Below are 27,495 nucleotides of genomic sequence, written 5' to 3' on the forward strand. Positions count from 1 at the left end.
AGTCCCAACAGCTTTTCAAAACTCCTGCACGCTTCTTCAACTGGTCTTTATTAGTACATTCGACAAAGGCTGCCAAATAAAAAGTTTCGTAACTGCAAAAAATTTACGGACATCTGTAGATACAAGAACAGTGTTGCTGATATGGGCAGCTTGCAAGGAGACTCAACTGAACTAATAAAATCTCAAGCTATAGATCAGCCAACACTGCAAAGATAAGATTCTTAAATGCAAGTCCTACATTTCACGGGAGCCAGAATCTCGTTACGAACCTCCACCTCATGCGGGCACAAAAATGTCACTAAGTGCAACGCAAGACAATATGAATGTACGTTAACAAAACTAGGCAAATTGTGAACAGCTGCAAGTGATACAAAAAACCTGAAGCATGGAGCAAGCATTCCTAATTTATTTACCTCTCAAGAGAGTTTCTTCCTCAATGAAATAGTGTAGTGCTCAACTGATTGGAACGTATGTAGTTTTCTTCAATGAGAGAAGCAATGTGTCAGGTGAACAAATGCCTTTATGAGCTATTTGCCAAAACCACATGTAAGGAAGAAAATAAAAAAAGTAAAAGAACAGAACACAGGTATTGCAGTAGAAAGTTATTTTACAGAGAGGGGTCCATAAACAAAAAAAAACTATCCCAGTCATGAAACAGGTGCCTGTATTTCTGGTGCCAGAGTGACCATGATAGTAATAATATATTTATTAACTCTAGGGTATTACAAGCTCAAACAATGGTGCAATCACAAGGCAGCCTTAATGAAGAACTCAGCATTATATTTTGCCGCCTAGAGTTTTTATATATGGTATTAATATACGTACACTGACGATGCTCCATGGAGGCCCCTCCCCCCTCGAAATACGGCTGTCATTGTCAGGATTTAGTGCTGTAATGTCATATAGTGTTATGGCTACGGTTTTTATAAAATATTTCTCCCTGTCAAAGTGTTCAAAAGCACCGTGTCGGATGTAGCCGAATAGAGGAGTCACTGGGAATTCCACATAAGCATTCACTTGTGATGGCACCTGCGCAAATGCCTGTTGAGGTTGCACTTCGACACGAACGTGTAAGGACATAACGGGCACTTCAACGGTCGATCGCTTGTGTGAGTGTACAGATGCCCTCTCATTGTGGACTTTCAAGAGTTCCTGGAACACAGGTGGCACTTTCGTGGTCGCTCGCCTCTGTGAATGCGCAAGTGACGTACCAAATGAGATTTGTCTGAGAAGCTCTGAGGGCAGAGGTGGCACTCGCCTTTGTGGATGCACAGGTGACGTACCAAATGGCTTTTCTGTAAAAACCTCTGCGGACACAAGTGACACCGAAATGACCGCTCGCCTGTGTGAACACTCGTGTGCCTTTTTATATGAGACAAGATATCAGTCTCATAGTCACAGAAGTCACAGCCGTGGCAGTGTCGATAATGTGACATCAGACCGCTTTTGCTTGCTGGGTGAGTGGACCACTCCAGTCCTGCACAAAGAAAATAAGACCGGTGAACTTAGCACTAGTTTAAACAGCAAAGCTATTTAAGCGTTTCATTGTGCCAGTTTGTGTGACCAGCTCAACACGAAGAGGGTATGTGCTAAGCACCTTTGAGCATAGCATAGTCGATCATAGTATAGCAATATAGCACTGAAATCGGAAAGGAAACTGAAGGGGAGGCAGAGTGCTGCAAGGGTAAGGAAACGGTTGAGAAGGCAATATATAGCACAACCATTGACAGTGTAGCACAGCAAGAAATGTGAAATGGAAGTCAGGGTGAGGAAGTGATAGGAGGGTTAGAAGGAGAAAAAGGAGTGAGAGGGTAATACACAGCATAACCATTGACAGCATAGCACAGCAAGAAATGTGAAAAGGAAGGCAGGGTGATAAAGAGATGTGAGGGTTACAGGAACACTCAAGTTAAATAAAAATTTACGTCAGAGTGAAGACTTTATGAATTGTGAATTCCATCTCACATGTCGCACTATATTCTCTGAATCTCATGTTCTCAAGAGGTACAATTATCGATAGGCAGTGTTTACTGACCATGCCAAAAAAGTGTTGTAGGGTGATTTTCAGTAATACCATCATAGCATACTTAACCTATGATCTCAGGAGCCAAATCAAGTCAGTAAGTAAACTAATTTCATATCTCGGCACGTATTCTCTCAAAACTTCATGTTACAATAAACTTTAGCTATATTTACTATTTATGTACTCTATGTCACGTCTCTGCTTGATTTGTATACTAAAATGTCTTCATGTATTAGATATTTACTCGCCTAAGCATGCTCAACTAAATGTAACATAGTACCCAAATGCACGTTTTATCTACAAAAAATGCATTAACCACTTAATTTACCGTATAAATGTATTTAAGCAATGAGGCTGAAAAGAACAGAGGCTCCATAAAATAAAGGCCCCAATCAATACCAAAGTAAGCAAATTAAAGGCAAAATTAAATAGTAAAGGCACAGAACTATAAAGAAACACTGTAGCTTAAATTTGTCTTCTTTTAATCAGCTGATATATTAATACTTTAGAACATGCAAGTGTCAGTATTTGCACCACACTAAGCGTGCCTACGACAAAAGAAAAAAAAACACATCAAACTAGCTTGAACATCTAGGTGAATATAGTAGATCCTATGAAAAGTACAAACATGCGAGCTTCATCGAAAGAAAAACGATCACATTACACTATATATAAAATGCAGAGACTCTTGAAACAAGAGAAGGTGAAAGACGACGAAGCTGTTGCTGCTTGGCTAAGTAGCTCTGTCTGGTGGCACTGGAACTGTTCGGACGCCATCACCGCTGATCTTCCGCTGAACCGGGCTTCGTTCTGAACCGGGCTCGTCCCTTCGGACTCTTTCGGACGGTGGTTTGGCTGAGTTTTTGGGTGAATTTGACCTGTTGAAACTAGCTGACGTGGCATATTACTTCTTTAAGCAATCGAATTAGTGCTAATGTCTAATTCATCTCCTGGCCAAGGGCATAGCCCTTGGTCAGCCTCCTTGCCTAATGATGAATTGTCATTGGAATGTTTTTTTCCGCAGTGGTGTTGGAAGCATCCCTGTTGCGCTGGTGCCCTCGAGTGGTGGATTTATTAGGCTCAATAACCCGAAGGCGATCCAGGTGGGGTTGCAGGCCATGACGCCGCACTTTCAGCTGATAAGTGATGTTCGTCAGTTCGGAAGAGGTGGTTTGGTATGCAGATCGTCAGATCCTTCGTGCGTTTCTGACATCCTAAAATGCAAGACATTTGCTTCGGTCCCGGTAAGTGCATTTATCCCGCCTCATTTAGCGTGCACTAAGGGAATTGTACGAGGAGTCGACTCTACATGAACGCCCGCTGAGACTCTGGAAAAGCTGTCTGATGCTGGGGTCATAGCTGTGTACCGATGCAACCGATTAGTTAACGGTGAGAAAGTCCCCACTGAGTCGGTTATTGCTACCTTTGCCGGCACTTCCTGTCCATCCGAGTTGAAAATATGGCCGCTCATTTTCAGAGTCGAACGTCTCGCTTCTCGTCCTCTCCAATGTCAAAACTGTTGGCGTTTTGGTCACAGTGCAGGGGGCTGTAAATCAAATTCACGTTGCCGCATCTGTGGTGATACCCATCCATCGAAGGAGTGCATCGCCGAAATCGAAAAGTGCTGTCTCTGTGCAGGAAATCACGCGGCCGATTATCTGAACTGCACCGCAAGGTCCAATGAAACGCAACTTCTAGAAATCATGGACAGACGTCGTTGCTCGCGGCGAGAAGCAATAACAGTTGTGAAGGATAGAGCCTTTGGATATGCCGGAGTCGCGTCGAGGCACGAACAACTAAGTGAGACGAAGATTCTTAATCTTATTGAGGCTGCAGTAGAAAAGGCGATGTCGAAAGTGCTGGAACACATAGTTACGAGCGTGAGTGAGTGCATCTCTCAAGTGTTTTGCTCACAGATGACACAGCTGGCTTCTGCGATAGCAGTACCGATGGCCAAGTCGGCACCTTGTGCAGTGGAAGTTATACCGAATTTAGCCCCACAGCGACAATCCCGCGAGGAGAAAACCCCAATTTTGTCCGTACCTTCTACGTCGACCCACGTGGAGGATCAGAATGAAATGGACGTATGCCAAGATTTCAGGCGTCAGAAGCGCACTGGATCTCCATTAAAATCTCCTTGCCCAAACACAAAACCCAAAAAGGGCAGCGAAAATGCCAGTGCACTTTTTAAGGAGAGTATTTTAGAAGCTGCCGTTGCTGAAGTGTTTCGCTCGTCAACATAGATACCTTGAAAGTACTACAGTGGAATTGTAGGTCTTTGATTTCTGCTTCTACTGACTTACTTTGCTTAATTAATCAGTTATATCTGGATATAATCTTATTACAAGAAACCTGGCTTAACCCTGTTAAGAATTATCATTTAAACAATTTCAGAGCATTTCGGTTAGACCGTCCATCACTAGGAGGTGGTCTAATTATACTAGTCTCGAATAAATTTTGCCGCACAGCGAGCATAGCTTTTCAGCTTATGTCCACAGACTGTGAAATTTTGGCAATAGACCTCTGTCTGCCCGGGCACCACCCTTTTTCACTTATAAACGCATATTTTCCAACGGGTTTGCATGATACTCAACAATTAGATACTGCCTTAGCTAATTGCAAGAATGATTTCCTTCTGACTGGTGATTTCAACTCACATCATGTTTCATGGGGATTTCGAACAGACCATTTTGGTACTCTTCTGTGGGATTGGATGATTAATAAAAATCTTACCTGCCTAAATGATAGAGAGCCTACTTTTATTCGCGGACGGACACGATCGGTATTAGATCTCACGTTTTGCAGCCCAAGTGTTTCAATAAAGTCTTGGAAAACAATTGATTTCTCTTCAAACAGTGACCATCTTCCTGTATACTTTGAAATCTCATGTGCTGTGAAATCTATTGAAAGGACAAAGAAAACATTGATCAATTACAAAAAATTTAAAGACTGCTTGCGTTCCAACATTAGGGCTGTGTCCAGTGGTCAAAATGAAGACCTCGGCAGAAATCTCTGTTCTGCTTTGAAAATCTCCAAGAACACTTCAGAATTTGTAATTGCTTCGTCGTCATCCAAAAGTGCCCAACGTAGTAGATGGTGGAATGATGAGTGCACACGAGATTATAGAAGAAGAAAAGCCGCATGGAAAAGACTTATATGTAATCAGAGTCCAAAAAATTGGAAGGATTATCAGTTCATTGCGGCAACATTTAAACGCACTGTATCGCGAGCGAAAGAGCAATATGACCAAGAACATTTCGAGTACCTGTCTAAATCAAATAACAAACGTGCTTTATTCAACTTCCTTCGTGGTAGGAAGAAGACCCCTATACCAGGAAACGTTGACTCAGTAGTTTACACCTCACAGGAACTACAGGAATCATTGAATCAGTTGGCTAAAGAATTAGAAAACAGGTTCTCAACGCATCTTCCTAATTCGGCTTACACAACAACCATCTATGACTACACAGAAATATCGACTTCCGAATTAAATCAGGCTATGGAAAGATTGCCAAATGCTGCACCAGGCCCCGATGGAATAACAAATACAATGCTAAAAATACTTCACAGGGAATATCCGAGTGATCTGTTAGGTCTCGTCAATTATTCCCTTAGAAGAGCATGGATCCCTTCTGAATGGAAGATTGCGAAAATTATGCCATTGCTTAAGAAACAGGGGGCAGGCTATAATTTAGACAACATACGACCGATAGCGTTAACATCTAATGTAGTAAAACTTATTGAAAGGGTACTTCATGGTCGTATAATTAGGTTTATTAACGAGAAACAACTGTTGAGTTCTTCCCAAATTGGCTTTAGATCTGGATATTCCATAAGGCATGCACATGTAGATCTGGAAAGTCGTATTCATATTGCCTGTCACAAAAAGCTTTTTGCGGCTTTAGTAACGTTAGACATATGTAAAGCATATGATAGTGTAGAGTATTCTATCTTGACTAATCAGTTATGGAGTCATGGACTTCCACCTTATATAGTAGCATGGGTGACGGAATTTTTAAGTAGAATAGAATTCTATTGTTATCAAGGCGGTTTCTCTTCCTGTAAGCACAAGCAAACCCGAGGTGTACCTCAGGGGTCAGTACTTTCCCCGGTTTTATTCAACATATTGCTTAGTACCATCCCCGTTCATCCAGAAGTGAAAACCTATGTTTATGCCGATGACATTGCTTTCTTTGCTATGTCACATGACTTCCACTGTCTCTACACTATCTTGCAAACATATCTTAATAAAATATAACATTCGTTGGATGGATTGATGTTGAACCTCAATACCGGTAAATGTGCTATTCTCGTTTTTCCAATCAAAGATCCCGTGCACATATCTATTAATTACAAGCTTCAAGATATCCCACAAGTACAATCATTGAAATATCTTGGAGTTATGTGTAATGAGCATCTAAATTGGCGCCCTCACATTGAATACATCGCGACAAAAGCAGTACGCGCGATGGAGGTATTGCGGAGGTTGAGCAATTGCAGATCAGGTATGAGAAGAAAGGCACTTTTGATTATATATAAAATGTATGTCCGACCTGTGTTGAAGTTTGGCTGCATTCTTTTTTCTGGTGCGCCAGCCTACAAACTTCGGCCGCTCGTTCTGTTGGAAAGAGAGGCTTTACGGCTCTGCTTAGGACTTCCAAAGTATACTGCAAATGCAGTGTTATACCTTGAAGCACGAATACCAACCTTATTATGTCGCTTTAACATTGTTACTGTGCAGACCTTTTTACGACTATATGAAGCACCGTTTAACCCTGAACAAATTATTTTTATTTCCAATCCTGACCTATTCTTCTCCGTGCATTGGCCCAGATTTACCAAACCACAAATAGTATTTGTTCAATCGTTACTTGAGCCCCTAAATGTACACGTTCGTGATCTGATTCCTTTAACTGAGCAACAAAATTCTCCAGAAATTGTTTACCATGATATCTTCCCAACTCACGCAAAGCTATTACCTACAGGCATTTTAAATGGTTTATTGCAGGACCATTTAAGTACTCTGCCAACAAATGTCATTATAGCAACGGACGCATCTCAATCACATGAAAAATCAGGCGTTGGAATATATTGCCCCGTACTTGAGTGGTCATTTTCACTTCGCTTACCGGAATTTCTTCCTGTCTTTCTGGCTGAATTCATGGCAATAATGTTAGCTTTGCGAAAGGTAAATATTTCCATTCCAGTTGTAGCAGTTATAACTGATTCATTATCAGTGTGCTCTTCTCTGTCCGCATCTGGTCACTCACCTATAGTGAAACTTTTTAAATCGTTAATCCCCTGTCATCTCCGAAGTATTCATTTAATCTGGACACCAGGGCACAAAGTTTTGTTGTTAAACGAAAGAGCTGATTCTTTTGCGAAGGCATCCCTTTCGACACCAATTATTCCTATTTTCCCCCATACAGTACACATTACGGTGGCGCGATTTCGCACACTTAAAATCAGGCAAAATTTATCTGACCCTGCACTGACGGCTTCTCCAGAGTACAAACACTTGTTATTTCCCTGGCGCAGTGAACTGACTAAATCAAGGATGATGGAAGTTGTCATCACGAAATTTCGTTGCCGCGTTACCTCCCTCAATTTTTACTTGCATAGATCAGGCATATTGAATTCCCCTATGTGCATTTACTGTAATCAAGAGGAAACGATCAGTCATTTTTTATTACATTGTCGCCGTTTCGATTTATTCAGGCAAAGCATACTAGCACCACCTCTTCAAAGACTGGGCTTGCAACTATCACAGCCTGATCTTCTTTCATTTGGAGCCTCTACACTGGGTTTCAGCCACAGGGATGTTTTATTCGCCGTTCAAAAATACATCACTGCGACTAAACGATTTTCTTGCTAAATTGCTGTCTCAAAATTTGTCTTATTTTTTTTTCTGCAAACTTGATATCGGTATTTCAAATCAAAATTAAGTTACAAAAAAAATTGTAGAATGACACAATGCTGAAAGTTTAGGGCAAATTCACCTTAAAATCGGCCAATCCCCTTCTTTGGGTACGAGCCATTTCTACAGGGAAACAACAACAACAACAACAACAGCTCTGTCTGCATTCATCGTTTATTTTTGTTTATATTACGACTGAGCACTGCTCAAGACGTCGGACGACTCGAAAAGGTACCTGCCGTATCGACAAACGACGGGTGCTGCGCAGCCCGCCACGTCGAAATGTGCTAGAAGAAACGAAACAAGCACATTGAGAACGCCGCCATGACCTCCCAATGTGTGACACCAGGCCAGAAGCACCAGCTGGTTTGCGCAAGCATTCCTGACTGCAAGCGACAACACAGCGTTGAATCATAGGACGAAGCAACTGTCGTCGGAGACCACAACGGGGCGAACCTTACAGATCTAGACACGGATGAGGGTGGTTTCCGCATTGTGCGACATCGCAAAGACAGGACGCTGGGCATTTCTATGTTAATTGCTCCAACATCCGAAGCAGCTAACTTGAGGCAAGTGAATCCTATTGACCTATACTCGGAAATTGAAACGATTCTCGGTGGAGCCCCAGTCAAGAACCATTTCACAGCACAGGGAGCCCTGGTCTTGGATATAGAAACAGAACACCAAGCCAATATGCTTCTAGAGACCAACACTATCTGCGACCTTGCCATATCTGCCCGTGTACCGCAAAGCTACATGAAAAATACATGCATTAGAAAAGGAGTCCCAAGATGGTACTCGGACGAAGAGCTGTCAACCTACCTGAGACCTCAGGGAGTATACCACTCAAGAAGAATCATGCGATGGGTCCCAACCTCATTTTCTGAGTGGGAATCAAGGCGCACTGACTCTGTTGTTCTCACTTTCGCTCCCAATTCGGAACGTCCAGAGAAGATCAACCTTGGCTTCACCAGACACGAGCTTGTAGACTACGTGGAAACGCCGCCACGCTGTTTTAAATGTCAGCGTTTTGGACATGTTGCTAAGCACTGTCGTGGGGAACAAAGGTGTAAGCGCTGCGGGGGGCCTCATGACTTTAAGTCGTTTACAAGTAAAGAAAAACTTTGTACAAACTGTGGCGGCGACCACCCAGCTAGCTACGGCCGATGTCCAGCACGAACAGCTGCGCAGCGAAGAAATAAGACGTTTGTCCTCAGCCCGAAGACTGTGAACGAACCATCGCTCACAAAAAAAAACGTCGAGCGGCCCACAACATGGCGGTTTGGACAACGAGCACGCAGGAAATTTTCCGCACCTGAATCCAACAAGAGCTGGTACTGAGTCAACGCAAGTGCTCAACGCTGGTGAGAAATGTATCACGAAAGAGTCCGCCAAGCGCACCTACGCTGATGCACTGAGCCCACCTCAAGTACCATCTGCAAGCAAACAGCAAGAAAACCTCGAGCACGTTATTCGCACTCTGTTCACTGCAATGCGTTCAGACGTCGCTAAGATGCCTGCGAGTTCGACAAAGGACATATTGGAAGCACTCTTGGCTGTAGAGTCAGTGTTACTTTGCTCTGCTTCCACATACACACAGTAGAGTAATGGCAATGTCTCACCCTCCTGGTCTATTTCGTCCTTCAAAAGTGCCCTTAATAATGCAATGGAACTGCGCCAGTCTTTTAAAACGTCTGAGCGAACTCAACCTTTTCCTGCGCGACATTCCAATACCGATTCTAACCCTCTCCGAAGCCGGTCTACCGAATGCAAGGACGCTCCCAGTGTACACCTGACACGGCAACCCGAGCATAACGTCGTTTGCAAATGGAAGCGCAATGATATACATAAGGCGGGAAATACCTCAAGTCGCCTTACCAGTGCAAGACTTTTGTTCCAACTCACTGAAAGTCGCTGCTGTGCAAGTGTGCCTGGAAAACCGAAATCTGAGTGTGGTATCGGTGTACATAGGCCCACGACAAAAAGTTCTCCATTGAGACTTTCCTAAAGGACCTTTACACTCTATGTCCCGCTCCTCGAAAAATCTGTGGTGATTTTAACACACACCATCCACTCTGGGGAGATAAGAGTGTATATTCCCGAGGCAAGGAACTTCTAGCAGCTGCGGATGCTGCCGAGGTATGTGTGGCGAACGATGGCAAACCTACATTTTTCAGGCCACCAGATTCATGGAGTGCAATAGACCTTGCACTTCACTCCACTGACCTTCTGGTACATCGACAAGATAGGTAGCGACCATTTCCCCATCTTCACCAATATCTTGTGATTTCGAACTGCTGGTCGACAATTCTGCAATGTAACACGCTGTGACAACTACAGAGAAACGTTGGACAAATTCACTGGTGATCTGTTCGCAGATATGTTGCAAAGCAAGCGAGCGGCAACTTCGTTGTTGAAACTGCCCGACCATTTCCCTGCTCCTGATTTGAAATTGAAGAACCTCTGCGCAGCACGTAGACGAGCGGAGGGGAAACTAATGAGAACAAAAAGAGATGCGTCTGCGAAAACCACATATATTAGGATAAACACTGCGATTCGTCGCCATACAAAAAAATTAAGACGAAATCAACGGGCCGCTTTCTGTGAGAGTCTACCAACGTTTACGCCCCTGACAAGGATATGGGCAGTAATAAATAGTCTTTCTGGGAAGATGCGCTCACACAGGCCATTCGAAGCACTCGCTTTGAAACAAGAGATAGATTTGCAAACCCTTGCAGAGGATTTCGCAGACGTGTACACATCTGGCAGATCAGCACGAGCGGCGATTACTCTGTCATTGCAGTCTTTTCACACGATGGATATGCCATTCACCTTTCGAGAGCTAGATATGGCACTAAGCAAATTAAGAAGACGCTGCGCCGTGCGTCTTGATTTGATCAGCAATGAAATGCTGACAAATCTGCCATATGAGCGAAAAAGGCCCTTTTGGACATATTTAATCATATCTTGAGCACGAAAGAGATGCCATTTGTTTGGAAGACAGCATGGGTGGTGCGAGTCCTAAAGTCCGAAAAGGATCTTGCGAGCCTCGCATCATATCGACCAGTACCTCTTACATCATGCGTATCTAAGTTGATGAAAAGATTAATATGTACAAGACAAATTTGGTACCTTGAACAAGGAAGACGATGGCCATCGTGTACAACCGGATCTCGCCCACGACTGAGTGCCCAGGACAATGTTTTGGACCCCTTAAGCCACATCGAGCACCACCACGTCAGCGGACTCTCGACACTCGCTGTCTTCATGGACGTTGCCAAGGCATATGATTGTGTGCTTCATGCAGGCATCGTGAACGAACTCCAATCCACGAGTTTGTCGGGAAATGCTCTTCAGTTCGTACACGATTTTCTCAGAGACCGCTATGTCCGTGTTAAGCTTGGAAATATAACGAGCGAAGAGAGACGTGTTTCCCTCGGCGTCCCACAAGGAAGTGTTCCATCTCCCTTGCTCTTTAACGCTACCATGGCCAGCCTTCCTGACACTCTGCACCTAGCTCTGAAAGCAGTCAAAATATCCTCTAGCCGATGACATCTGCATTTGGATCTTAGGGTACCGGCACAAACATTTGGCCCGGATAGCACAGAGCGCTATTTCAATCATTGAACGTGATTTGTTGACTCTTGGTCTATCTTTATTAGCGGAAAAATCGGCCTTCATGCTCTTCCCGGGCGCGCGACGGAAGTCAACACGTCTTTCACTGAATATTTAAGGCCACTCAATTTGTTGTGCAACAAGTGTCCGTTTCCTGGGCATTACCATTCACAACAAGCTATTATGGCGACGTGCGGTTGATGGTATAGTCACTGCATCAGTGCAAAGGATCAACGCTCTTCGTCGCACGGCAGGGGTCCGTTGGGGCAACAATCCTATGTCCATGCCTAAATTGAATGACGCGGTTATAACAAGCCGCATTCTTTATCAGCTGCCCCCGATGTCACCATAACCGATCCAGTTCGAACGCCTAGAGGCATGCACAGAAAGGGTCTTCGCTTGGCGATGGGAGTCCCTCAGGCGGCTTCTAACACGAAAGTCACTAATGAAGGCGAGTCTCTTCCGCTCCGCCTTTTGGCGTCTCAGGTCTTATTGATGCAGCTGTCAAGACTGGGCGAGTCCTTCGCAGGCACAGCGCTTCTCCGGTGGCTAAGAGCAAGAACGGGCTCACATTTCAACGCGGCACTAAACACATTTCGATATTTAGGCTTGATACTGCCTAAACGGCGCCCTATGGACCCGCTATGGTCTTTTGTAAATGTTGCGTGTAACTTCAGCGTACCCAATCTACCAGCGAAGCGCACCATTCCAGCCACGGAAGCAAAATTTCTTGCGCTGGACCACTAGAGCACCATGTACTGCAGCCAACTACAAGTGTACACCGATGGATCATTGTGCACACAAACAGATAGCTGCGCAGCGGCTTTCTGTACACCCTGCCTTGGCGTGTCATGATCGGGCCGCCTGGATCGCGTGGTTTCGTCCAAAACGGTAGAAAGCGCTGCAATCACGGCGGCTTTGCGAAAATTGCGATGCTTTCCTGCACGAAAAGCTGTCGTGCTGACGGACTCCAAATCGGCGCTACAAAGACTGCATCGTGGCCTACCTAAAGGAAAGTTGACCAGGCAATTTTTGGCACAAATTAAACACCTAAATGCAAGAGTTTTAACATAAAGTTCCAGTGGATCCCATCCCACGTTGGCATTGAAGGCGATGAAAAGGCTGATGCCCTTGCATGCGAAGCACGTACATCTGTTCCAAAAGTAAGAACTCTCAAGACTTACCAGAACAACAAAGATGTGATACGCAATCATTTCAAAATGATCTACAAGTTTCCACACAAATCATGTGTAATTCATGGACTTTCTCTTGAACAGGCGACGCTGTTGTACCGCATAAGAACCGGCTCCGCATACACCCCGGCATGGTCGTTCAAGACTGGGAGATACGCTTCCCCCTTCTGTGCCTTCTGTGGTGACATCGGGGATATTGAACATTTCATTTGGCTTTGCCTACAGTTTTATGTGCAAAGAGCAGCGATGATCCGCACCTTGCGAAAAGGCTGTCATAGGCACCAGACAGTTGATGACGTCATTTTTCCTGAAGGACCCACGGCAACTAGGAGGAATGTACAACGAATTTTGTTGGTCTTCCGGCGAGACACTGTGCTGTCTGACACGTGGTGACAATTTACAAATTCAGGAAATGCTCAGGCGGAACAATTGCCAGCCATGCAGGCCAGGCTTACCCCGCCTGCTGCAACACCAACACCACCACCACCACCACCTACTGAAACAAACCCACAATCCCCAGGAAATGTATATTTGATAGCACGATCATAATGAAAATGCAATGAGAGTTTAAGTATTACCTGAAGCTTGTAAAATAGAGCTATTAACACAGTATTTGAAGTGCAATGTGTTCGATCCAACAGTTCCCTCAGATTCTCTCCATATTCTGTGACAGGAACCTAAAAAGATAAAAACAATGCATTAAAAACAATGAACAAAAAGACAACGGCAGCTATCAGCCCCCAAATATATTTGCAAGACACTAATATAATTCATTTTTCAAGCTTGACCGAGCACTGCTTTTACAAATAAACTGGGCTTCTATTTGCAAACTATTTTCAAACCAACTAGTTCACAATAAAACTTAGTAAAATAAAATCATTGTGTGGCACAACTAATCAAATATTACATGACTAGTAAGAGCAGTTTGCTGGAAGCAATACTGAACCTACATAAGGCATATCACTTCCACAAACCACAAAACAAACAGCTACGATCAACTGTGAGATGCTCTAGCAGAGTTGCCAACTGTACGGCAACTACCATACTTATGTATTTTAGGAATTTTTCGGCCCGTAGAGGGTTCTAGGGCGGCAATGTAGGTATATTTCAACATACTGCTCGTCGCTGACCAGTGAGAAATGTTGAAGAACTGCCCGACATATACAAAAGTTACGTTCTTAGAGAGAACTGAATTGGAACTGTCCTATTTAAATGTCACCAGAACAAAAGATGAAAGATAATTACGTCTCAAACATCATTTTGCAAGGTTTGTTCGTTAATTTTTTTTCATAGAACATCATTTTCTGTTGTAGAAATTCAACACGATACAACAGCGATGCCAGTTGTCATTGTGGCCTGACATACTGCCAAAATTTTTCATGTCATCTTGACATCATTGTGACGTCACAAATGTGACAGCTAATAATGGCGTCATCAGATGTCATCGTCGCAGGGTCATAAGTGGGCCTATCCTTGAGGCACCCCATACGCATGAGTGTTATAGAGTATACGCTATCTGTATGGTAATGCTGTTACTCGATGCTATTTCTATGTGTATAAAAAGATAGGGTATTAAAAAAGTTGTTTAGGGTAAGGTTGACCTTGGCTTAAATATTCTGCGAAAATTGGTCCACAACACTGTGCTACAGAAGCACTATTCACGTACGTTCTTATATTATATATGTTTGGCGAACAAAACTTCATGGCAATTTAATGGGCTTATAACACTTTAATGACTATGAGGTAGTGAACAGCTAGGCTTGGGTTCATACGTATGGTAAGGCACATTTACTTTTGTTTATTGAAACATTTATTTAACCTTACTCACATCATTAAGACACCAGTTAGTGAATGTTTTTATTTAAACTTTCTTGCATCACCAGAGCACGGTTTAGTTAAATCTACTCTGGAGTTTATCACAAGGCATCTTTGGCAATCAAATCCTCGTTTAGACAATGAAAATCCCCCATTCACACTCATTCTATAGCTGTTCACTGGCAGCGTGGCATATCTGCTAGCCTATGCACCTTCAATTACTATGAGAGGCAATTCGGTGGAAAGTCTGCCTAGTGGCAATACTAGGAAAGCAATATATGATCTAATTTTAAATACGAAGAGATCACTGATCACCATAAATAGAGCATAAATCAAATATAATGATGAGAACTTCTCACGATTACAGCATAAATGAGCATTAAAAATTCACCCCAAATCTTTTGTCGGATACCAAGAAAGAATTACCAATGCATTTTCCCAAAACCTAGTGTCTTTTTTTAGTGCACTTGGCATGCTGCACCTGCTTTGAAACAAATTTTTTACTTGCTTAACTGGAGTAAAGAAGCACTCCTATTCTATGTATGCAACAAGACTGTAAGTAAAACACTTCAAACCAATAAGAATATAGTATAAAAGTGAAATCCATGCACACAGTCTCAAAGAGAGCGAATTATAAACTCGACATAGAACTGATCATATTTTAAACCCCACTAAAAATTCTCCTAATGGTGCCAGCAGTAACGGAACCGGAAAAGGAGTAGTAACACACCCCATAATAAAAAATAACATTGCAACATCTAAACGACGCAAATATTCTGGCTTTACTGCACGATTCCCCAAATACCGGCATTGACATAACTCTTTCAGGTAAAAACAGTATCAAAGAGTCGTCAAAAAGAAAATATTGTGCCAGCATTCAGAAGCATTCCTCATTCAACTGAGCATGTCAAAAGAAAATGGCAGTAAAAAATGGCAGCTTAATACAACTTCTCACTTCACATACAGCTTCGTTGGCACTTCCATAACTCAAAATACCATAGGAAAGGAGTGACGAAAAAAACCATAAGGTAGAGTTGGGTGTTCGAGCAAATGTTCTCACGTTTCTAATGACAACCTTGCTTTGATAGGCTCATTCAGTAGACGAGCCAAGAAACAGCTCGATCAAGTCTTTTCATACTCTTCCACTCGTGGTACTCACACAAGCAGACCATCGGGCAATATTTTCACAAGTTGACTCATCTTCCTCAAGGTATGAGTGATTTATTTAGTGCCCCCGTGTATATGCTTTATACCATCTCCAGCAAATAATGAAAGAAGGGGAGAGGGCAACTGTGGGGGAAAGTGTGTGAGATCTGCTCTAGGTGAGTTATTCAGAACTAATAAATTTTCAGCATTATGAGACAGTAACTTTCTTTTTGCTGTTGAACCTTTTGTATGTTGAACTTTTTCCATGTGAAGACGTTGCCAAAGCCTTGATAATCCAAAAAAAAACAACAGGAATACAAAGTAGCGAGGACAGAAACAGTACGAGGGGAAAAAGAAGCAGATAAATGCTTCTTTCAAAAGAACACTCGACACTCCCGCGATGAAATAGCCGATTAAGACATGTTTATCATGCAGTCTACCACATTAACCTCGCTCATGAAAAGTTGTGTCTTGTAAGAAAAAAATATATGCCTAAACAACCCTCATAATAGTTCACCGACCCCGAATAAGTGAACTGAAACAAGTGATACAAACCCGTGGTATTTCAATATAAAGGAAATATATGAAGGGGGGGGGCAAAGATGTTAGAATAATATGAATAATCAATATCCCACCTCGGGGTAAGCAATGAGGGAGTTAGAAAGAGGGTTGCCAGATTCAAAAGGCAGAAAGTAGCCGTAAAATTAGAAATACTAGCTAAATAGTAGCCAAAAGCAGCCATGTGCACGTAAAAAAAAACACCTGCGTCTTTTTTTATATAAATGCCTAAACTCAACAGCATAACGGTGGATATGTAAACAACTACAAAAAGACTCTTTCGAAATCATAATATGTGAAATTCAAGCGTGAATATCTCCCTTTAATAATTATCTTGTCCCTGATGACAATGTTTCTTCTGTCACTGCCAAACTTAGACTCCCTTCGCACGTACCTGAAAAACTAGGGCACCTGAAACACTAGGGCTCATTTCTCCCCTTGCGGAAAGACTCGCGGGTATACATTTTTTCCGCTTCCCTTCAGGTGCCAGTGAAGTCGCGCTCCCCCAACATCTTAATCTGCGTGCAAACGTCTTGCATTTGTGACTGCACCCTTATAGCAGGCCCGTAGTTTCTGTTGCTTTTTGATCCCATTCAACAAACGTGAACGAATGTAAAGGAGTTGATGAAAGCAGTGAAATCCCAGCGACTCGCATCAGAATGTCCAAAACAGACAACCGCCAGGCAGGAATGGTGCCTAGAATAGCGTAAGTAAAATGGTGTTGCATGCGCTGGCTGTTCTCGGAGTTCACGAGTTCTGAGAAATTGATTATGGTGTGCTATGCTCTGAACAAGACCGGAGCCCATTCCTTCATCACTAGAGAATGGATCACACGACATTTTGTGTGGTACGATGCTGCTCCTGTTCGCGCCGTAAGTTCTGCAAACATGAATGCATGTACTAGTTAGAAAAGTATATGCATGGCATATCAATGCTGCACAGTGAAATATTCAGCACAGTTAGAAATCTCTTGATGTAGAGGGAAATGACGGCTGCACACTTGAAAACCACCGAAGACACCCTGTTGCAACGCAATTGTTTCAGGAAGCAGAGCACGAAAGATGCGAAAACAAAAAAGAAGAAAAGGACAATACGCGTTTTTGCGCGTATTTAAATTTTCTAGCGCATATATGCAGCGAACAAGCTGTTTTTATGTCAGTAGGTATAGTCTGGTCGAAGGTGCATTGCAGATTGAGACCTCGTAAACATTCTTCAAAATGATTGCCTTGCCGCCGCAGATTGCATCATAAAACCTCTGCGATTGGAGTACTTCATTGATATCAAATCACAGTGCAACTGTAATATCAACCATGGCTGCTAGAAAGTCTGCCTGAAAAATAAGGCATGCAGTCACTCTCATTCCACGTTGTAGGCAGAGCCGTCCTCGATTTGTGAAACGCACTTCACCCTGACAAGGACTATGCCATGTACACATAACAGAGATGAATGATTAACGATGTCTTCTCCGATGAGGAAGTTGGTCGCAATGATGGGTCTTTGAAAACTAGTCCAATCAGTGGTGCGACGGGAGGCGACTGCTGCGAACGGCCACTGTATCGGTGATTTACTGTAGTTTACTGCTCTTTTCCATACACTCTTCACAAACACATACACAAGAGGAGGGGAGGGGGTAGTCTCACGACTCACATACATGTACAGAGTCTTCTCCAACTACTGCCGATGCTCACGCCACTAAGAAAAGCTGATGCCTTTGACCCCCCCCCCCCTCCCTCGAAATAAATTTCTGGCTACGTTCATGCCCTATTTGGTTGTAAGTTGTAGCAAGTTGTCAAAAATAAGCCTGGTGATTGGAATATTGCCTTGGTAGGTTTCTTTTTTCTATGACAGGTACTGAAAGGTAAATGCCACAAAACCGTCGAGGTAACAGCACAGCAAAAGACGGAGTGGTTTCGCCGCATTAACCACCAAGACTTCCTGCCCTGCCATTCCACTACCATGTTTACTGGCTTCACCGGTGCTAGCACTATAGAAGAAATGCGATTAGGAATAAACATGAGGTCGACTTGCCTTACTGGCAACACGACCGTGCTGTACACGGCAGAGCCTCGAAACCTGCACTAAACAGGTGCGATGACTCAGCTGCACATGAGCATGGTACCCAGTGGTTATTGGGAAGAAAAAAGCCACTGACACGACTGCTAAGTTAAAGGTAGCAATTTCAGCAACAAAAAAAAAACACATGGCACAGCAGCTTCGCAGCGCAGCACAACTAAGCCTTCGGGTGAAAGGAAAGCTTGAATTCCCGAAACAATGACAAAACACTTACAAAAGCTGGAGCCTAGTTAATGCTTAGTTGCGGTGAAAGGTCCCAGAACGCACATGACAAGTCGGCACGCACGTGAAACGGGCAACCACAAGCTACGAACTCTCGAACGGCACGCGTGTAATGCGTGCGTGAAGCCATGGTGTGCTAAATAGTATGCGTAATGGTCCCAATGGAAGAACCATGGTCGTATTTGCAATCAGGCCACCAGATAACGCCGCATTCAAAATGTGTGCGGAGTGCTCGAAATTTGAAATTGCAGTTCGACACCATCTGCAGTTCTTTAGCAAAAATTTCACGTAACACGATTGTGACTAAAGATACTTCAAAAATATATACAACTGAACATATTTTAATACGTCATTGCAGAAAATAAGGTTGCATATGGTCATATAGGCTTGCATGGTTTCTGTCGCACAACAGCGACCCGGATGGCCTCCATGCCTGCTGTTCTGACTGCAAGAAGCATTCTCTTCGATCCCTATTAGGTCAATGTTCGGGGCTGATTTTGTGATCCCCCCTTCTCCTCCCACCCCTGGGCGCACACCTATCTTCCCAGGTACGCGCGCACGTACGTTTATCTTATGAGAACATGCGGAGATAAGACACATTGATTTAAACGTTACGAAATGACGCTAGAGATACGCGCAGATTCATGTTGAGCAGTCGCAGATGTTTTACTTAAATTGTTTACAGTTGCATAGTGATACCAACAGCAGCATGGGTATCAGCAACACCTGAAGCGGTAGTCTGATATTCATGCTAGTGCTTGCGAGGATGGTAAGCCTCGACACTGACAGAATGAGTCTCTTTGATTTGGCTTGCACTGCCTGCACTAGATCTAAAAAAGTGTTTCAGTGGTGCTGTGGGCGCGCAGCACCGGTTCAGCAAGTGCAGCCGCGACACTAAAGCGCGGCGGCTACTGCCAAAACGAAGATGCAGGTGCAGGATGAGTTGGTCAAACGGACAACTTGGCGTGTATCGATGATGTTTACAAAAACACTACCGCGATGGTTGTCTTGATAGCTGCCGTAAAAAAAAATAAACTACTCGACAGCATCAATGATTCGAACAATGCAGCAATCCTTAATGGAGGTAATAGAGAAGGCGTTTTGTTGTGCGTAAAAATCTCAGTCATGTTCCCGGGTACATAAATCCTTTAGCTGGGGACATATAGTTAATATAGTGACTCTATACAAACTCATGGATTGGGGTACTGTCACTGCGCAGCTCAACTTTCAACTCTGAGCATTGAATCATGGCCGGGCTAGACTGCACCTGCGCGCTCGCTCCTTACAAAAGGAAAGAAACACGCGCAGGTGCAGTTTAGTCCGGCCGTGTTTAAATAAGTGGTAGTCACCTCCGAGCAACCCTGTGCTCCCACAGCCTACGCTTTGGTACAATGGCTAGAATCCTATGCATAGGATTCTAGCCACTGTACCGTGATATCACTTCCGCCGTTGTCGCCATCTCCCTAATTTGCACCAAGAAACCTCGCTTCACTGGTGCACAAACTGCACCGACCTGCACACTTCTGTCGCAGCTCGTGCCGTGCTGTGACAGGTGATGAAAGATCGTCATTGTACTTTTAAGTTGACTCAAAAAGAAGTTTTTATTCAATTTAATTGTCCAGAGTGTATGCACGCGTAAACATTGCTGCTTTTCTCCAGCGTCACGCGAGCAGATTAAAAAAAAAGCATGTTTTGGGCGCCAGCAACCGGTGCGGATGAGGTAAGTTGCAGCGCCACAGGGCGCATAGCGGCAGGCACTAATGCCAGATAGGGCGTGCTAGCGCTTCGCTTGCTAGGCAGGTCAGTAAAATACAGAAGGTCGTGGTGCCAACGTAAGCCTAAGTTGTTGCAAGCAAAATTCAACGCAGCCACCACCTCAGAAACAGCAGCGATGACCGGCGATTTGTGCTTAATACGTTTTCGTTTTTAATCTGTCATTTTAAATGTTTGACGAAAACAATCTCTTCACATGCCTAATACCATAGTCATCATCATCAGTAAGCCCGCGAAAATTGAATGCGGAACTTCAAGGCAGCCAAAAATGCCATTTTATTGTTATTAATAATAGTATTATTGTTATAACTTGCAGAGAAATTGCAAGGCTCCTCTGAAAATGGAGCAGAGCCACAGCCACACGCATTCACAGCCCTGCCCTAGAACTCTCGTATGCGAGGCCTTAGAACATGAAAAATATTATGAATTAGAGGAAATGAACAAAACCATAACCACAATGATTCCTAAAGCGCAACTGCAGTTAGGTTAAAGCACTAGGGCAAGACGTAAGCAAACTCTCCCAAATCACAAAAAAGAAACAACAATCTACAAAAGCTACTCACTCAAGATCTAAAGTGGAATTAACTCAGCTAAAAGGGCCGATTAACAAAAAGAATATTGCCGACATGGGGATTTATAGCACCAAAGAATTAGATGAAGAATCGAAAGAACGGACAGAGCATGACAACAGGAAACTAATTACGAATGCACACTCGAACAGATAGAGTAACATAATCAGCAGTCTCAATATAAACAAAGTTAGAAAGAAACAAAAAATCAGAAGCATAACCAGGAACGAATCTGCTTGGATACCCTACCTTGAGAGAATGGAATACAGCCCTACAAAACATGACCAACGAAAAATCGTGCAGTGAAATTGTTGACCCAATCAAAGATGAAGATCTCGTATTTGAAAGCTTGTAACGCTTTCTGAAAAAGCCTCACGTACTCGCGAATCAAATGCACAACCTAACTGTAAAAATGCATACCAAACAAATACAGAAAAACGAGATTGAAAGATTTGAAGAATTATACACAGATCAACAGATGTCCCACTGTGGATCATAGTCATGTGCTGTCAAACTGAAAAATCTGCCAAACAGAATACATCCATTTACTTAGCTTGCAGAGACTAATAAAAGGCATTCGACTCGGTAGAGACACCATCAGTCTTAGAGCAGCTAGTGCATAATGCATGCATGAATACTCTAACCAACATCTACAGAGAGTCCGCAGCAAACAGCCAGACAATGAATTTCATTAAGGTCTTAAGGGGCAACTAGAAGGGTCCCTTTATGGGGAAGGAGCTGTCGCAGAGCAGAAAAAGTTTATTTGTGAAGTAGATCTGGCAAGGAGACGAAATCTGAGCAATATTTACCGCATGCTTAGCAGAACTATTTGAGCCAACATGTTGATTAGAAACATAAATAAACATTTACAAAGTATATCTCGGTACTTACGCTTTGCAAATGACATTTTGCTTTTTAGCAGTGTTGCCGTTGAACTACAATGAACTGAGGGTGTAAACCAAGAAAGTGTTCAAGTAGGGCTACAGATAAATAAGTAAAAGACAAGAATCTAATGTTAGGAGGCAAAACAAGAGAGCAAGAGTTTGCTATGGCACACTAGAATCTTTACATTGTAAATGTATTTAAGTCAGATATTCACAGGAGACACTACTCATGAAAAGTAAATACTTCAAACAACATGGATGAGCTAAAGCTTTAATGGCAGAGTAAAATGAGGTTCTCTCTTCTCGATGTAGACGAAACCACTCCTCCCCACTCAGCGCCCGAGGCGCACCAGCCGCGGTGGTGTAGCAAAGTGGGAGAAGAAACGTACGCTGCTATTCCAATAGCGGCTATTGGCCTGCTGGTCGCTTGACGATGAAACAGAAGCAACGCTGAGGAAGTTCTAGATGGTTGAGAAAAACTTGTATTTTCAGATTTTACAAAACAATGGACATCAATGTTACAAAAAAAAAGAAAGAAAAACAACTTGTAAATGAACCGACCTCTGTAGGGCGACCCTACGGGGTTCGGCGGAGCCGATGGTGCATAACACCGCAAGCTCGCTTCAGAACACTTGGCGGAGCCCCGGGGCCTCTTCTTATCCCTTCCTGGCGCTCCGCCCTTACCACACTCTCGGCAAATAATCACCTGCTTGTCCTTTGATTGGACAGTACAATAGGTAGATCAACAAAAAAAACCGCCACGAGGATGCCGCCTTCGTGCACGCGGTACTCATCCAAAACGTAAAACAACCAAAACGTAAATAAAACAAAACTAGCAAAGCATAGAGGCCAGGGCCAGCTTCGCGGCGCACAATTATCTAGACAGAGCTAGCCGTACTCGGTATTGCGGCCGTAGGGCGACTTCCCTCTACCACGTCAATTTCTTGACGACGAGGCTATAATCCTCTTGCCTCTGTGCGCCGTACGACGAACCACTCGCTGACCGCGCATATTTCTGCTTACGAGCTCCTTTGCCCGGATAAACGGGGACGCAGTCGAAGACATGCCCGATTCAACAATAGGCAACCCAGGCGTTGAATGGGCGGCCGTTGCCATTTCCCGTGTCGCGAGCCCGCTTCTGAGAGTTACTGGACCAAAGCTGGACCTGCTGAAAAGGTCGTCGGTGACTTCAGAGTTTTCGCAACGCGCGCCGCCGATTCTGCAGGCGCGCAAACAGTACGTGGCCGGGCCATACGCCGAACCGATGCGAGGAGTCACCGCGGTGCGCAGGGTCTCAGAAGAGACCCGTTGATGCGCCGACTGCCAGTTCCGAGAGGCAATTAGGGGGCCGTCACAATGACGCTTATAATCTCACCCCTTTTGTTGCCCCGGTTGGTTCCATTTTCCTAGAGTTAATGGTAACTCGAAATGCTCGACCATCTCTGGGGTTGAAAAAAGCAGGGTAATACGCTGGCGCTGTGTGTCTGCGCTCGTGGCAAAACCGGTTAGTCGCGCTTCGACCGCTTGTCACTCAAGCAACGCTGCCTGCCCGCGGCTGACATGCCGTCCCAAGGTTACGCCGCAAAGCAAATAAAAGCACACAAAAATTGCCGCGCTACGAATTCTTACCGCGGTCCTACACCCCTCATCCAAGACTTCGCAACAACTTGCCTACAGTTTTGCCGAAGTTAACCAACACACAAAAAACAAACCGCGCTCAACCAGTGGGTGTACGGTGGGTTAACAGCTGCATCCAACGGTTGGGGTGTCCCACCCACTACGCAGTTGTCGCGCTGCACCTGGCCGGCAGCAGCATGCGCAAATTCTCTCCTGCAAAGGAAGCGCGCAAAGAGCCCCACTTGGTCTCGGTGGTCAAAAAAAAACAATGGAATAAACCAGTCTCCAGCGCCAGTTGACATGACAAAGCTACTTAGTGAGCTGCCCTGCTCTCTTAAAATAGCGAGCCTAATCAAAACATCATGCGGCTGAAACGCGGTATCTAGTAGACCCGACCAAACATGCCAGAGCTGCTCGCTCCGCACGCCTTTCCACCAAACGCTTATGATGCATGCAACATCTGACATTCCCTGCCGTGGGCAATTCCTTGAACACTCTGCAAGAGTTTTCATTCCCATAACACACACTCCAACACATGTCCCAGAACAATTGGGCGCTGTTGCTCCACCCAACATAATAAAAAACGCAACAAAAAATATTGGCACGTAAAAGCAAACAGACACCACACGCAGTTCACACCACTACACTTAGTAATTGTCACACACTGTTGTATGATGTTCAAAAGTTCCATCACCATTCTGAAGTGTTATTGCCATGTTTGCACCACAAATCCGTCACTTAGTCCCGTGGCACATAACACTCGTTCCCCCTCCTTCACTGATCGCCGCTGCGGGGCTCTCAGGCTACTGCACCTCCTCCCAGCATTGGTTTGTCAGCCGGGAAAGCGCATCGGCATTAGCATGTGCTGTACCCTTTCTGTGTGTCACTACCACGTCGTAGCGCTGCAAAGCCAATGCCCAACGTATCAACTTGGCCCCTTGTGGCGAAGCTTGAGTGAGGTACGCGAGTGGGTTGTGGTCGGAGACGACAAAGATTTTGGCCCCGAATACCCAGGTGTCGAACTTTTTGAGTCCCCAAATGATACCAAACGCCTCGCGCTTTATTGTAGACCATTTCATCTAAGCAGGCGTGAAGCGATGACTGGCAAAAGCAATCGGGCACTCGGTACCGCCATCGATCATTTGGGCCAAACAAGCTCCAACAGCGATAGCGGAAGCGTCCGTAAAAAGCCAAAACGGCTTGTGAATGTCTGGAGTGGTTAATTCAACAGCGCTGCACAGGGCACCCTTGAGTTTTGCAAATGCCTCGTCGGCCTCGGGCATCCAAGGGATGTGGTTAGGAACATGTTTAGCCGTCAATTGGATAAGGGGCTTGGCAATGCCAGCAAAATTGGGTACGTAACCCCGGTAATACCCGCACAGACCTAGAACACTCCTGAACTCTTTTATTCTGGGGTACTTGCAGCCCCTCAATAGCCGCGAGCTTGCTAGGGTCTGGACCATGCTCTCCCGATCCCACAATATGTCCGAGGTAGCGGATAGACGCGCACGCCACCTGACATTTTTCCATGTTAGCTACTAGACCTACAGACGTTAGGGCGGAGAACACAGCGTGGAGGTGCCGGACGTGCTCCTGTAGGGACCTACTGAAAACCGCAATGTCATCCAAGTAGGCACAGGCATACGCCTCGTGGGGTGCTAACAGCTGGTTCATACTCCGCTGAAAGCTGGCTGCCGCGTTCCTGAGCCCAAACGGCATTACCCTCCAAGCAAGCTGACCTAGGTGCGACACGAACGCGGTCATGCGCTGTGACCCCTCCGCTAAGGGAACTTGCCAGTAGCCTCGTCGGAGATCAATGAGAGTTATATAACTAGCCTGACTTACATTCATGATCAATTCTTGAGGGAATCCCATCGGGAATGCGTCTGGTTCGGTTATGGCATTTAAGCTTCTGTAATCGACACACAGGCGCACCGTGCCATCTTTCTTTGGGATGCACACAAGGGGGTGAGCAAATGGACTTTCGCACCGGTATAATAAACCAAGCTCGAGCAGTTCCGCTATCTGTTCTGAAACCTCGTCCTTCAAGGCCACTGGCATGCGATAAGGGCGGCTACGTTTCGGCGTGGCCCCTTGCATAAGCCTTATCTTATGTTCGCCGACTTGCGCGATCCCCACTTCTCTGCTAAATAAGGCCACATGGCGTTCAAACACCTCCCGTACTAACACTCTCTCAGGGGGCTGCAAATGAGCCAAGCTACCCGCCGGTAGGATAGATGCTCTGTCGTGCGAGGTGACAGGACGCGGCACGTATTCTACCTCCCCGAACTAGTGGTCATCATGGAATATGACACCAATGCCAGCGACACGGCACGTGTACGGGCGCAGGTGGTTGGCATGCACTAGCATACGCTTACCAGCCGGCGTCTCTAAGTAATAGGAGTGTTGGCGGTACTTTCCTGTGATCCTGCACGGACCTACCCATTTCGGTTGCATCTTATTGGAACGATTGCTATCAAAAACAAGCACCTGCTCCCCAAGTTGAAACTCCTTTTCTTTCGCACGAAGGTTGTATTGCGTCGCGTACGCCCTCTGCTTTTTATTTGCGGTCGCGTTAGCAGCTTCCGCGGCTATCTCCAACTGTTGCTTCAGTTTTCGCATATACTACGCCGGCTTGTCTGCCACTGTCGCGGGCATTGCCTGTTCTCCCGTCCAAGCCCTCTGTAGGATCGCGAGCGGACCGACGGGTTTTCTGCCGTACATCATCTGGAACGGGGACACGCCCGTAGTATTGTGAGGAACTTCTCTATACGCCTACAGTAGAAGTGGCACGAACTTGTCCCATTGTCGCACCTGTTCAGATATCACATGAGATAGCATGTTTATGAATACTCTGTTCCACCGTTCAACCGCTCCGTTGCTTTCCGGGTGGTCCGGTGTCGAAAACCGAGGGGAACAGCCGAGGCGCGTCAGGAATTCGCGGGTCAGCGCGGCGGTGAAATTGGTCCTGCAATCTGAACATACTACCTCTGGCATCCCGCTGCGGCTGAAAATTTCCAACATTGCGTCGCAGGTAGCTTTAGCTGTCAATGACTTTAGACATATGACCTCGGGCCAGCGGGTGCAGAGATCTATCTTGCACAACGCGTAGCGGTGGCCGCGAGTTGTCGGTGGCTCAATTGGTCCTATGACGTCGATATTGACTTTCTGAAAGGGGTATCGGGGCCTTACGATGGGCGCTATGGGAACTCTGTCGGTCTGCATCCTGTCAGCCCTGATCTGGCACGCGTGACAACAATTGCAGTAGTCTCGGACGTCCTTTTCGATACCTGGACAAAAAAACACTAAGTTTAATTCTCGCTTTCGTCTTACGAAACCCCAGGTGTCCGCCCCAATACGACTCATGCGCCAGGCTGAGCACATCAGCCCGCCGAGTGGTCGGCAAAACTAGCTGCTTGATCGGTTGACCCAATACCTGTTCTCGGTGATACAGCAACCCGTTAATCACCAGCATTCCACCTCGCCCTTCCGCGGCGTATTTCCATGCCCGGCCCAACGTTTCGTCACTCTTTTGTTCCTTACGCAACGCCTCGAAATCGCTCCTCTCGCCCCTTGCGGCACCTTGCGACACGCAACTTGCCTCGTTCTCGGCGGTGTGTGGTGTTTTCTTTCTAGCGTTACGCTCTCCTTCCGGCCTTAATTCTCCCTCCTCTACCTCCATGGCTGTAACCACTTCTTCCTCCCGGGTGCGTTCGACCTCGCTGGGCTGTAGTACCCTTCCCTCCGCTGACCGCGGATAATCCGGAGTCGGTCTACTCTGCTCTACTACTCTCCCATCTAGCTTTGCGGCCGCCTCTCGTTCGTCGGAGAAGTTTCGGGGGGATAGTGTCGCGTCCTGTTTGTTGTATTCACACTGGCTCTGCTGCAACGCGATCCAATCGCTCGCCGAGAGCAGGCATTCACTCACGCTTAGTTTATCTGTGACCGCACACAAGACCGGTGTGGCCTGTGAAACTTCGGCGAACACCGGTTGCCCCTGTTTCAGCGTTAGCGGGAGCTCTACTAGTTTGGCCTCGACTCGTTCACCAAAAGCTGCTCGGAGGCTTACGCGGCCATGGGCCTGGATAAA

At 45.2% G+C, this 27,495-nt stretch overlaps 1 long non-coding RNA gene across 1 annotated transcript; it reads right to left on the reverse strand.

Moving 5' to 3' along the window:
* Positions 1-1,104: 1,104 nt before the first annotated feature.
* LOC142768724 (uncharacterized) lies at positions 1,105-25,363 on the reverse strand. Its single transcript, XR_012885413.1, has 3 exons — positions 25,251-25,363; positions 13,327-13,425; positions 1,105-1,477 (listed from the first exon to the last, which is right to left on the reverse strand). It is a non-coding gene; the product is annotated as an uncharacterized LOC142768724 (long non-coding RNA).
* Between the last annotated feature and the right edge of the window lie 2,132 nt (positions 25,364-27,495).

This window comes from Rhipicephalus microplus, chromosome 8 (genome assembly GCF_043290135.1).
Source record: "Rhipicephalus microplus isolate Deutch F79 chromosome 8, USDA_Rmic, whole genome shotgun sequence".
Classification (NCBI taxonomy): domain Eukaryota; kingdom Metazoa; phylum Arthropoda; class Arachnida; order Ixodida; family Ixodidae; genus Rhipicephalus; species Rhipicephalus microplus.